The sequence below is a fragment of the Carassius auratus genome, chromosome 27 (genome assembly GCF_003368295.1).
Source record: "Carassius auratus strain Wakin chromosome 27, ASM336829v1, whole genome shotgun sequence".
NCBI classification, from domain to species: Eukaryota; Metazoa; Chordata; class Actinopteri; order Cypriniformes; family Cyprinidae; genus Carassius; species Carassius auratus.
This window is the reverse complement of record NC_039269.1, coordinates 9,577,932-9,589,688: the sequence shown is the minus strand read 5'-3', so window position 1 is coordinate 9,589,688 and position 11,757 is coordinate 9,577,932. Positions and strand designations below refer to the sequence as shown.

Below are 11,757 nucleotides of genomic sequence, written 5' to 3'. Positions count from 1 at the left end.
AAAAAAACCTACCCCATTTGTTACCCAATAACACAGGGCATCCAGCATGGTATGCATTCAAATCCAGTTCACCATTCTTATAGAGGTTGTACCAATAAACGGCTGAACCCTGATTGAGCACAGAGAGGATGCTTAAATGATTTTGCTTACTTTTATCATTTCAGTAATTATCTGTATATACTGTGTAAATGTAACATTTACCTTTACTGGCTGCACTGCAACTCCGATGCCAGGGAAGACGGTGGCACCCCCTATCTCCACATCACTCATCTAAAACAAGAGCACGTGACTTTTTTTTATTTTTCCACACAGGTAAAATTAATAGGAATAGCTATGGAAATACTTCAAGTCAGTTTTTCTGAAAGCTACACTCACGCTGTCAACTTACATAAATTAGGAATGTAGCAATCCTGTCATTCTCTCCTGTCTCCTGTGAGGACAAACAAACATATGTTTGCAACTTTGCATTTATTTAGTCAGTTATTATTACTTAATAAAGTGGCAACATATAGTGTTAGCAAATTAACCTGCCATTCTAAAGACTCATTAGAAATGTATATGATGAATTGTTCTACAAATTTACTTTATGATCGTTGCATAGTGAACTTACCAGTGCATCATAATGTGGTTCAAATCTGCCACCAATGCCATAATTCTGAACCTGAAAAAAATATTACATCACTCATGCATCACTATTGAAATGAAAATGACTGAAATAAAGCTCAATTGTTTATAAACAGTGTCACATGTTTAATGCACTTACTGGAAGAACTCAAGTGTTGATAAATCTGTTAAATGTAATTTTATAATAACTATTAGACTTCCAAAGGTATATCACTCCTTAGCAACATATAGTGTTAGCAATTAATATTTGAGCTTTCTTTCTTTCTTTCTAGATAGTGGGCAAAGTAGTATGTCCAAGTTAACTGTAAGACACAGCTGGTGGGGAAATGCATGATCGCTTTTCTTTCTTATAATATTACGTACAAGCAGTGGTTCAGCTGTTTCAATGGAAAGTCCAGTAGCATCTGCAATCCTCTGACTGACTCGAGCAGACAAAGGGTCATCTTGTAGAAAAACACTGAAAATATAGTGGTAATTTTTCTTTGCATATAAGTGCATGACCATGTTTTTGGTAATCAAATAAAAAATTATTTACTTAACATCTTAAATATGTTGATTTTATATTTGGGGTAACTATCTCATTAATGAGGAGATATATTTATTAAACCTTTGAGAAACACGGTGTTGAGAGACTGCACTCCATCCATCTTGATAAACCTTCGATCTAGAAAGCTAGGACACATGTAGAAATGAACTGTCAAGTACAGAATTATGTAGTAAATAGTATGGACAAAAGTATGTGAACACCCAAATGCCACATTTAATTTTAAAATCATTAGCACTAGAAACAGCTTCCACTCGAGTGGGAAGGTCTTCCTCTAGAACATGGCTTTGGAGAGATTTGCTCCTATTCAGACACTATTCAGGCACTGATTTTGGATGATATTTGGATGACACTTCAGGAGTTTCAAAGTCAAAGTCATCAGATTGGTTGAATTATACAGGAGTTCCAGGAGACACTTATGTCATGTTCTAAATGTTTCGCCTGGAAACAAAGATGTTGTGGTGCCAAATACCCTCATGGAAAAAGAAAGCTGTCATGTTTACATCTGTGGCAATAAGTGCTTATCAGGATCAACTAAACGCTGGATTTTCAAAATTTGTGAAATATGTAAAGTTCACACGTAGACTCTTGAAAAAACATCCAAGAGTTTTACACACTGGTCTGTAATTATGATGATATTTCTAGCTCCTGAACATGACGTGGCCCAAAACAAAACGTGATTCAATCATATCGCCTCTTTGAGCAGGCCTTGGCTATTCAAAGTGGCCAAGGTTCCCAGACCTTCTACATTTGTCCTGTAAGTCTGGCTACCTGACACAGGTAGGCTGCTTGAACAGTAAGCTAAGGGAACTAAGAGATTGCGACAACTCTTATTCAATAGTATTTTAGTATTCTGTTAAGGTGTTCAAACTTTACCAAAAGTAGAGAAAGTCAAAAATACATTATTAACTAAATTAAGGTAATTTTTTCCTCAGATATTTTACATATATTTATAAATAGCTATATTTTAGTAGGCGGTATCATATAAAAAGCTTGAAAACCACCAGTCTAGAATGTAAGTAGGACGTCACTGTCCGCATACTTTTGCCCATTGAATAATAATAAAACCTCATCAACATATTTTTTTATTATTTTATGTATGTGTTAGACATTCACTTGAGGTATGGAGATATTCTTCAAGATCTCTATCTCTGTGTCTGAAATAATGTCATGATATCTGATGATACGAGGCTCGTCCCACTCCACTTCCTCTTTCACTGGAGCATACATCAGTCTGGGGTTTCCTCCACCTGTGCTGTACCTACAGGACAGCGCCCTCTGCCTCCTGGAGGTCTGATTTTATAAAATGTAATCAACTTTCATTGAATACACAAAGAATTACATTATTTAAAATGTCATGTCAAGTAATGATTTGAATTTAAAACAATGCACTTGCCCGCTCATCAACCTCTCCTCTGCACAGCCTCTCATATTTACTTGACTCTGTGTTCAGTGTGAATATGTCAGCGTTTGAAGTTCTATGTGAGTAAAGGAGTCTGTTCAGCTGAGCTCTGACTTTCATCATTTGTTGGATCTAAGGCAAATGTTTAGGAATCACAGACTTTTATATCTGGCCTAAAATATAAAAATATAAGTATTATTATTAGTATTAACTTAAGGTCACCATGCATGGCCTCACCAATATTTAGAAGCTGTTGGTTGAGGTAAATTGCCACAGACAAGCTGCCAAAATAATAGGCTGAGGAAATAAGAGACTGTAACAACTTTTTCTCAGTAATGGCTGAGTATTCTGTTAATGTATCCAGACTGTACAGAAACCAGAGAAAGGCATGCTGGAATTTGTCCTCGTTATAAGCAACCAACCCAACATGGTAAGCTTCATCTGCACTTAATACCATTTCTGTGAAATCAAAACAGATGAAAGCTGTTTTCTGAAAGGAAACAAAAGTGAAACACTCTCAGTGAACTGCACTGGTGCAATACTGTGGACTATTCACCCTTCATGATGTCTTCTGGGTAGAGTTTGTAGATCTCTTGCAGTCTGATCAGTCCTAACGCTGCACCATCTATGTCCTCTGGCTGTGGGATCTCTAGGAAGTCCAATTCATCCTGATACTCATTACACTGATAAAAACTCGGTCGAATGTGGTTTACAATATTTATTAATTCATCTCTCAATTGTCTGAGGTGTTTGTAAGCTGCCACAGGGTCTCTCATGATTTTCTCATGGTCACAGGGTCAGAGTATGAAAGCAGAAGATTCAGATAAACACTGTATTGAAGAGAGGGATTCATCAGAAGTTGTATTGTTAAAAATAATAATAATTACATAATCCTAGAACTAAGTGTTTCACCTCTTCATTTTCGCTATATTCTTTTCTTCAGCATCTATGTATTGACTAAAGCTCGTCAGAAGGTCTTTCTTCTTCTCAACAAGCTGTGCAATTTGATCTATAGTATAAAGTGAAAAAAAGTGAAATACAGCCAAGTATGGGCCAAAGTGCACACACACAGAGCAGTTGGGGGTTCGGTGCCTTGCTCAAACTCTCAAAGTCTCAAACTCTCAAAGTCAAACTCTCTAACCACTAGGGCACGACTTCCCACCCTCTGCACTTAAATGTCACAAAGCATTTGATATGTATTTTTCTGTTCTCTAGAGGTATAATAAAAAATGTTTATTAAGTAACAAATCAAAGAGAGAGTCAATAATGGAATTTAAAAAATCTATACAAGTAACTACAATGTTTTGTATAACTGCATCAAATACAGCAAGATTTGTTAAATTATTTTGATGTTAAGTCCCACAAATTAATACATACAATTAATTTGTCGTGGCAACAGTTTAAAAACATTGAAGGACAAAATACTATAACTCTAAATGAATAACAATTAAAAACAAATCAAAACCAATGAATTGATATTGAATTGAAATACAAATTATAACCTGTTGATGAGAAGAATTCATGCCCGGCAGCACAGACCGTCCAAATACACACCACAAATGTAAATTCCCTTGCAACCATTATCAAAACATTCAGAATCTCAAATCACAACTTCTGTGTGTATACCTTGAAGTGAAATGGAGCTTAAATACAGACCATTTATAAATATTTTCAGAGACACACCTGTATCTGCCCACCTTATAGTTTCTGGGTACTGCTTCTATCTGATCAAAAACAAAAGCGAAACTTTAAAAGGGTGAGCTCTCACGTGTTGACATAGAGGCAGAACCTAATCGCAGCAGTGATTTTTACTTTCAATTTAAAAACACCTAGGAGCACCGGAGAACAATGTCTCAGCAATCTAACAACATCACAGCAAATCAGTATAGCACAGACAAGAACAAACTACAATTTAAAATAAAAAACAAATTTGCTAATCAGTTAATAATTGAGTAACTAGGTAAACAAATAAGTGCATAATAGTAACTAAAACAACCAAAGAAACTAATCAAAGACGAAAAAGGGACCAAAAGAAGGACATAATCAACATTAAGGTCCTCAAAACAGAACATAAATGTGACTTAGTGAAATATGATATCTTATCATTGCTGATTATCAAGAGCTGTTCTAATGTTGCTTAACAACAAACTTTACTGGCATAGCGTTCTTTTTGTTTTATTGCTGCAGGATGCTGTGTCATCAATCATGTACTGTAATGTACTGTAAGTCTGATTTATGACTAATGCAGAAACTAAAAGTAAAATTAATGATTACATTATGTTTTCTGTGAGTTACTGAGCCCATGATCAATACTGATTACAAACAGTCACTGTTTGTATTAGAAGTGATTATACGCAGTTTACAAAAGTATATTCTAAAAAATTGAATTGAATAATAACTGAAGTAGTTCATAATTATTGGTTTAACATACATACATAATGTGTGGGTTTAATATGTCATATATGTAAGTCGTGCATGCATGAAGACACTGAAGTATGTTGACAGCCTTGTTTTTCAGGGTGAGACACAAACAAACACACACACACACATTTTATTTACAGGAATATCTCCTAACTGACTTTTGACTAATTCACTCAAGTAATGTTATTATCCATTGAAATCTTGATGAAACTTATTTTAAACTTATTATATTTTAATCTATTGAACTTTTTAAATTGTATATTACAATTATTATTAACATTACCTAAACAGTCATAAATGTTACTATGACACTTAATAAATATAACAGATAAATACTTCTGTGGTACTACAGATAACACTTATGAATTATCCTTTCTCCATCGTGTCAGTGTCTTCCACTCCCAGTATGACAAAGAAGAGGGTCACCTGAACTCCTGTCCAAACTCATTGATCCATTTATTTGCCACTGAAAAGACACCAGACAAATATAGCCCAGTGCCATATGAAACTGAAATACATTTTTCTGGTTCTCAGGAGGATATTTTGTTTTTCAGGGTAACACACACTCACAGGAAGTACTGGTGTTATGTTTTTTTTCCCCCATTAACTCCTCGTCGACATCTATTTAAAAGTTATATTTAGCCTACATTTATATTGCTAGAACATACATCTGCATTCAAGTCCTCCTGGGACGTTCGTATATGAGTTGTCAAGGGACTCGTTTAAATCACTTTGGTCAGAACAAGAGGGAGATTCAACTTTTACATAAAATTCATAAAAAAACTCTGTATCTAAAAATTATGAATAAAGAATGCATATTTTTCTTTGTTGCTTTTTTCATTTTTTATTCAATTTATGAAGGTGATGTAAACTGAATCACTACATTCTATTCATTCTAGTATGTAACTTGTATACAATATGGCTTTATTGTACATTCAGTTTAAAAAAAGAGAATACAGACACTAAATATGTAGGCCTATAAACTTTGTCTACATCCGTTCCATTTGACACGTTTTTCTCTGACACGCCCCGAACATGAAAACTTGGGATTACATTTTTTTTTCCCATTCGTAATAACAACTTTGATGTGCCATTTCTGTGTGTTCAACTTGGAAATCCGATCTACCTGACTTGACCTGAATGCCAGGGACGTGCACAGACATTCTGAGGGGCAGGGGCTCAAGTGAAATAAAGGGCACTTCTCATAATTACGTATTTCTTTTTCTTTTTTGAAACAAAAAAGTATATATATTAACGCAAAACTGACTTCCTTTTTAAATTAATTTTATCTTCCTCAAACTCTAATTCTCAAAAGATGTCTACAAAATAATCAGTTCACACAGAAACCATGGTCTCCTTAGTATTCACTAGGTTTATAGAGCAGCAAAGGAAACCATCCCACAATGTGCATGTTTTGAAAACATTTTCTATCCTACTAGCTTCAAGTATATATTTAGAATAACCAAAATAACTGCATCAAGCAGAGGGGTGTGTTTTACTAATAATTTGTTTATTTTTTTTGCACAAGGCACTACATCATTTTAGTTATTTTGGTTTTATCAGAACACATAACACTTTTAAATCAACACAAATATTCACTCTAAACTGATGAAGGTTGTTGCTGCTATTTTGTTAACTTTGCATTATGCTGCCTGCCTGGCCCTGCACTGCAAGCATGATTAAAATTAATTGTTTAAATACTTTTTGTTTCACAAGCAAAATAACTTTTTAGCTTCACACAACTAAGCATCAGAATACTGAATTGCCTTAATGTTTTAATCAAATACATTAATATTATTATTGCTATGCATGTACACATACACAATAACTGATGGTGACTGACAAGGACTTAGTTTCACATTTGAGGGAGGACTGTATCATCACCATCATCAAATAAAACCTTCAAAATCCACATTTAGATGGAGTTTGTTTTAAACCTACTACACTCAAAAAATATTCTGTGGCTTAGTAAATATTTAACTTAATTAACTTAATAAAATCTCTGAAATCTTACTTGATTGTTTGAATAAAACTTACCAAAATAATTGAGTAAAAATTAAATAAAATTAAATAAAAGCCAATGTCATGTATGTATTTGTGGTTGTTTGGAATACTATTTTATAAAGGTTAAGAGGAAAAAAAAAAAAAGTTCATAATTAAAACGTTAATTTATAAATATTGTTATTTTTAATGTTAACTTATTTCTACTCAGTTTTATTTATTAATGTACAGATGCAGTTACTCAGATTTACTACATTTTTTAGAGTGTAGCCTATCCTCCATCTGTTTGCATCTGTAGATTTCTTCTAGATTCACCAATTTAGATTTCTAAATTTCAGGGGGAAAGACTCTTGATGCAAGTCATTAACTAACTGGGGACGTTCTTATTTTATTAACTTATTTTATTACATGGCTTGGTTGATCTCCAATGTCCAGTATATGTCCTGCCATACATAAAAAAAAACATTAGTTATAAACATGTGTTTTTTAAAATAGTTTAAGATAGTTAACTTACAATATGCAACCAGACAGAATTAGAGTAGTTTTGCAATGAATAATGGGATAGATGTCTTTGTCCACTGATGAAACATACACAAATCCAATCCATTTTTTCCTTTTATTTCTATATCACATATTACAAACACCAAGTTTTGAAAGTGCTGCAAAGACTCATAATAGAAAACAATTAATATAAAATCAATTAAACAAAATAAGAACATCAAGTTTAAAAATATATAAAATATAAAAAAAGGATAAAAACCAGTGGACGACATAACTTAGGCAGAATTAAAAGCAAAATAATGAAATTGTGTCTTTAGACGAGGCTTAAAACACTCGACTGTAGGGGCAGTTCGGACATGGAGGGGTAGGCCGTTCCAGAGTTTAGATCCAACCACAGAAAAGGCCCTGTCCCCCCCGAGTCTTAAGGCTCGACTTGGGGACTACAAGCTGGAGCTGGCCCTCTGACCCCAGTGTCCGTGCTGGCGTATTAATTTGGATGAGGTCAGAAATATATGCCAATTAACTATAAAGTGTTTGTTAAACTGTATCTGCATTGCATTGAAGATCCATCAAATTACATCAAAAAGTTACAAAAGTTTTGCATAAAAAATATCAAATAATGAGTAATAGCCATTAACTGCTGAACAACTGGAAGTTATTCACCTTGTAAACTTATAAATTAATAATGAATTTAAATTTGCATAAACCTATCATGAATGGATAATGCAACGAGTGTTTACTTCAAAGTATTAAATTCATTGACTTATGTATAAGCTGGTGTTGACACAGTAACTTCTTTATTAGAAGTTTTATTAATACAAATTGGTCAATGTTCACATTAATTATTACCTGTAATTCTGTTAGCATTTTTATATCAGGTTGGTCCCCACTTATGTGAGTCCAAGGTCTGTCTTGGTCTGACGTGGAGGGTAATTCCATCATTTGGACTAAGTGGGACTGTCTCCAGGCTGCTTTACTGTCAGGCTGTAATGAGTCATACAACAGCATTAGGAGACATGGGTGTGTTTATTACAAGCAATTTTTCATGTATCTTTATCACATACACATACAGGACAGCAGGGAAAATATAAGCTATATAAGGGAGCTCAGAGTTTGAGCCTCATGACAGCTCTCACTTCTAGAATGAAATTTTATTTGGCTTAGGCTACACTATGAAAATATCTGAAGAACATACAAAGATTTAAATTATGATTTAGTGATTCTGGCTGGATTATAGATGAATATACAGTCACCAAGACAAATATGGTAAAGCCTCAAGGGATGATTTGTCATCGGAACGAACATAATCACAAAACTGGTGCAATCTAGGCTAACGTCACAGTTTAGCACACACATTACCGCGTTCCCTATAAGTTATTCTAATATGAATCACTGATAAACGTATCCATAACTGTTTTTGTCAAATGACATAATGTTGCATACCTCCGTTAAGACTCGTCTCTTTTCTTTGTGGGAGGATGGGCCCCTCGGTCTCGGCACTTAAAATTATTCTGTAATAAACAATGCACTGTTAGCCTTAAAATAATAATAATACGTTGTCGTTAAACCTAGAAGGAATTTATTTTTTTTACCTCAGATTCTGTTATCCGTCGATATTTCGTGGCCTTTGATGGGTGTCTCAAATCATCAAGTACATGTTCTTTATATCTTCTTTTGTGCGCCATCATTGCATATCTGGTTGATTACGATTCTCAAATATATTTTATGCTTTAAAAAAAACTGACACACATCACCATTGAATAGTTTGTGACACTCTGAGCGGGCTTTATCCTCAAATCAAAAGTTTTTATTTTATTTTTTAAATAAGTCGTGGCCAATCAGACGTCTATAACAATTTCAGCCAATCACAATTGGGCCACAGTCCGTTACACTGGCGCGAAATGTATGAAAAGATGGCGAACGTCAAGGCAGCAGGAGCCAAGTATCCCAGAGTGCAGTCTGGACGATGGGGCGGGGCGACACGTTGGGGCGGAGCGACACGTGTCGCCCCGCCCACCTCAGCGGTTATTGGTTTATGATTAAGATGAGCTTATTGGTGTACAGATGAGTGACGATTTTACAGCTTATTGGTATAGTGAATTATGACGCTATTAGCACGATTGGAATGCGGAAGTAGACACTAAGATGAATAAACTTTTAATATAAATTAAAAAGTGAATATACATGTTGTGTTTTTGCATTTATTGTTGCATTTCCACAACATCCCGTATAAATACAAAGAGTTTTGGATTACGACGAACAGAATAAAAATAAATGGTCTACTCCCTCAATGGCTGTAGTGTAGACGCTACCTCGGCATTACTCGCTGGTTTGAAAATGACACGGCAATATTATGCGAAGTATGGTTATGTAGATAGTCATGGAGTACCTTGATTTATATATTCAAATAATATATACATACATACGTGTGTGTGTGTGTGTGTGTGTGTATATATATATATATATATATATATATATATATATATATATATATGTGTGTGTGTGTGTGTGTGTGTGTGTGTCGTGTGTGTAACAAATTGTCACCAGTCTCTGAACGTCACCAATAATATTCTGAACATTCCCTTGGCCTCTGCGAAAATTTACCATGGTTCTGCTACAGTAACTATAGTAAAACTATGGTGTTTTTATAATTACAGCTCACAGTAATTAATGTGCCAACAAATATTTTTACTACAATAAATCCATGGTTACTTTTTGCAAGGAAGGAACTATACAGGTTCTAAAAAACTTGCCCAAAAACACTTGTTACTTTCTGTTATTTGTTTTCTGAACTGCACTACTGAAAACCTCATTAATCCTCACAATCCTGTCACAACTAAACTAAGAATCCATTATGAGCAATGCATAGCAAATCATGTTATCATCAAATATGAGAAACCTTAAAGAATGATAGACTGATGTAAATGACTGAAACCTGTTGTCATGCACGTGTTTTCCATAGCTTTTTTATTAAAACATTATACAGTGCAAAGTTTAACTTTAAATTACATCAATTAATAATCAAAACCAGTTGATCTCAGCCCATTCTCTATTTCCCTTCAATGAACTTAACACACAAATGTGTTTCATGCCGCAAAAAAAAAACAAAAAAAACAAACAAACAGTCCTTGGAACAAAATCCTGTGTAAACAAAAGCCCAGAAGATCACCACGCCGGCCTCTTCTCTGTACCCTGGTGGGTTAAACTTGAAAAAGGCTCTGCACTGCAAGCGTTCCCTGATGCTGTACATCCATCTGAACTCGTTCCGGTCAGGAGACAGGAGGACAATTCTTCCAGTTGGCCACAACTTATAGTGTAAAGACAAAATACATGAAAGATAATAATAATACAAAAAAAGTTTAACAGCCTTCTACTACAAAATTCAATTGGAGAATGAGCATTAAACGGGGAAATCTTACTCTCTAGCCAGGCAAACGGTGCCGCTTTCCGAAAAACTTCGGAGCACAACCCTAAACCATCTGCAAACCAGAGAAAGTGTCAAATATGCAGAGTCACCCGCTGACAAAATAACTTCCCTGAGGATTTCCAGTGGAAGCTGTTGAATCAAAAACATACATAGGTTTATTTATATATGTATATAAAAGTTATTAAACATTATATAAACACTGAATACAGACAACCTTGCTTTAAACAAACTCTCATTAAAAACTCTATAGATTGTTGTCACAACTGCATACTCATTCTTTTATAATAACACTAATAAAATGTTAATATATACAGTACTGTGCAGAAGTATTAGTGTTAGTATTTTCACATTGAAAAAAAACTGTTTTAAGCCAATTATTTATATCTTTTGCTGTTGTGTGTCAGTAGGATATATTAGTTTACATTTCCACACATTCATTTTGCCATTAATTGTAATAATCCAGTGAGATATTTGTATATATTTGTATGCATGATCCACATGAAGATCTTTTACATTGAATATAAATATTTCTATCTTATATGGTGAACAAAATCCACATTAGATCGCAAACAGAAGTTATTTAAAAAACTTGCTGCTGTCTGAAAATGAATTAAGCTGAAATGTTTTTAAATGTCTTTGATGCTGATGTTAACTGATAGTTATATATTAAATATTCCACAGTATTGACCAATATAGTACTTGTACATAATACCAATTTCACATCTGAACAACTATGTAGCTGTAATAACTAAAATACCTCTGCATGTACACACATATGTAATTATTAGTTCTTAATGAATGTAATAACCTGCTTTGCTGGACTCTGCCTGAAGACAT

The 11,757-nt window shown here is 34.2% G+C and overlaps 1 pseudogene; it reads right to left on the bottom strand.

Moving 5' to 3' along the window:
- Nucleotides 1-4,151, bottom strand: part of LOC113046267 (prolyl 4-hydroxylase subunit alpha-1-like) — a 4,595-nt pseudogene extending 444 nt beyond the window's left edge.
- Nucleotides 4,152-11,757: the final 7,606 nt, after the last annotated feature.